Source organism: Phyllobates terribilis, unplaced genomic scaffold (genome assembly GCF_046119375.1).
Source record: "Phyllobates terribilis strain yellow unplaced genomic scaffold, ASM4611937v1 Scaffold_3__8_contigs__length_932513732, whole genome shotgun sequence".
Lineage (NCBI taxonomy): Eukaryota > Metazoa > Chordata > Amphibia > Anura > Dendrobatidae > Phyllobates > Phyllobates terribilis.
Genome location: NW_027362763.1, coordinates 85,152,962 through 85,155,656, shown reverse-complemented (window position 1 = coordinate 85,155,656; position 2,695 = coordinate 85,152,962). Strand labels below are relative to the sequence as shown.

General features: G+C 46.2%; 1 non-coding gene across 1 annotated transcript; it reads right to left on the bottom strand.

The window, feature by feature from the left end:
• Positions 1–1,656: 1,656 nt before the first annotated feature.
• TRNAG-UCC (transfer RNA glycine (anticodon UCC)) lies at positions 1,657–1,728 on the bottom strand. Its single transcript has one exon. It is a non-coding gene; the product is annotated as a tRNA-Gly (tRNA).
• Positions 1,729–2,695: the final 967 nt, after the last annotated feature.

Below are 2,695 nucleotides of genomic sequence, written 5' to 3'. Positions count from 1 at the left end.
CAAAACGTTGACCACCTCAGGCCTAGCCGCTACTACATACATGAGCTTGCATTCCAAGGAACAGAAAGCTAATGAGATGGATAGCCTCATGATCATAAATAATTTACTTGTTGTGTAGGAGGCCGACCATTGCTGCTGTTTACCTTCTGAACTTTGTGTTGAAGCCTGATTGACCCAGGACCCGCAATCCTCTATGTCTGGAGGACGTGTTGCATCACAGTGTCCAGCTGTATCCCGGCTTCCACAATATTAACCCAGTGTGAAGGCGTCAGTGAGATGGACCATCCCTGGCCACATTCACTTGTCCACGTGTTTGTGGTTAGGCTGTCCTTCCCACTAAATGCACTGGAGAGGTCACAGGTAATGTTTTGGTATGCGCGCTTGTGTATAAGGCGCACCGAGACAAATAGGGGCAGCTGGGGATCGTTTATGGACACCCAGCCGCCCCCAGGCGGCTGGGGACCGTGTGTGGGCACCCGGCCGCGGGGCGGCTGGGGACCGAGTATGGACACCCGGCCGCCCCCTGGCGGATGGGGACCAAGCGTAAACACCCGACCACCCCCGGCGGCTGCGGACCAAGCGTGGACACCCGGCCGCCGGGCGGCTGGGGACTGAGTATGGATACCAGGCCGCCGACGCAGCCATGACGTGGTGGCCAGATTCCGCCTCCACATGCCTAAAAGGCCCAATTTCAAGTGCAAGCAAGCAAGCAGTATGGTATTGCAGCCTGGGGGTGGGTGAGTGGGTGGCAGGCTGCATACTTGCTCTTTCATTGCAAGGAATGGGGGAGGTACAATTGAACACTGCCCTGGGACAAGGACTTGCACGGGGATAGTTGCAAGTCTGCATCTTCTGATGCGGCAAGGATTATTTCTGATGGGCACACTTTTAGGCAGTGACCTAGGTGTCAGAGATGCATCCAGGGGTCTTCCCCATGCTGTTCCCATGTCTTTTCAGCACTGTATGCATGTGTCACACAGCACATGGCCAGATAAGGTTGTAAAATGTTAAAATGACATTTCCCGGTGATTGCATTTGTCACGGTTGAAAGCAATGCAAAAGTGCAAAAACGCATAAAAAATGCTACTTGTGAACATAGCCCAAGGTGTGGAGGAGTATTTTTGTTTTTGGTTATTTATTTTACCTTATACACAAGTCATTACCCTGGAAAGGATGTTCCTTAACATATTTCACAGGAAAACAGTTTCAGTTTCATTTTTGGACCTTCTATTGTGAGCCCGTAAAAGTGGCTTAATACTTCTGACCACGTTATTGACAGCAGTGACCTGGGGGTCAGAAATGCTTCCTGGGGCGATCCCCATGCTGTCCCCATCTCATTTGAGCACTGTCACTATCGTTTTGGGCACTTTTTAGGCTTTCTACAGACTGCCGGGGGTGCCGCCGCAAAAATGCTTGGGTCTCCCATAGGGACATTGGGTTCATTGCTCAGGTCCGGCAACCGAGTATCACGGCGAGCTCGGGCCGAGCTTCGAGCACCCGAGCATTTCAGTGTCGCTCAACACTAGTCCCTTTCTGATATTTAGTTCTGTGTGCAGTTTCTGTGTTACACCCAGACAGATGAACCGCTGTATACTCACATGTATCAGATTCCTGAATGTTTGGAAACTTTTCTAGTTTTTTTTTTATCACAAAACATGGAGATGCTGGGGATTGAACCCAGGGCCTCATACAGGGAAAGCATGCGCTCTACCACTGAGCTACATCCCCTGTATGGACACCCAGGGATTTGTTCTCATCTACAAGAGACACTAATCTATGACTATCTACTAATAGATTTTCTCTATTATTTTTTCTCTTTTATAATCATGCAGCATAAATAACATCATATTCTCATAGTCTGGACTATTAGGGACAAGACAAAACTATTTTTCTTTAATTTTTTATTATTTGTTTATATTTAAAATATGGGGAAAAAAGGAGGCGATTTTATTTTTTACATCTTTTTTTGAACAGATTAAAAAAAAATGCAATTCTCCTTTTCCCATATTTTAAAGAGATTGTTCCCTACTGGATGGCGCTTTTCGATTGTCCCAATCAAATAAAAAGAAAGCAAAGAGCACTTACCTCCCAGATACGCACCGTGACAAGCACTGCACCCCATGATGATCTCCTGACATTGCTTATGTCTGATGATTGGTTGCAGGCCATCAGCGGCGGTAGAAAGGCGGCATCACCTGCAGGAGAGATTACACTCTTGTGTCAGTGTGAGCGGGCTGTCGTCGAGAGCAGTCACATTAGTGACTGCTGATGTGACTGCTCTCCAAGTCATCCGGACTGTCATGGGACAGTATGGATTATATTCACGGCGGACAGGTGAGTATTATGGTGGTTTACTATTTTTTGTAGTTTACTGGTGACAAGGGCATCAAGGATTAGGTGTTAAGGTGAGCATTATGGTGTTTTTTAATTTTTTCTCTTTTACCGGGGACAAGGACTTCGGTGGATTAGACATTAAGGTGAGTATAATACTTTTTTATTTTTATTTCAATAAAAGAGTGTTTGTCTTTATTTAAAATAAAGGACTTTATTCTGGGTGTTTTTTTTTACAATCTGACTATTGGGTTAGTAATAGGGCGTCTTATAGATGCCTCTCCATTACTAACTTGTGGACTTGATATTAGCGGTCATAAAACAGCTGACGTCAACCCCACAATCATTAACCCACTTGTCATCG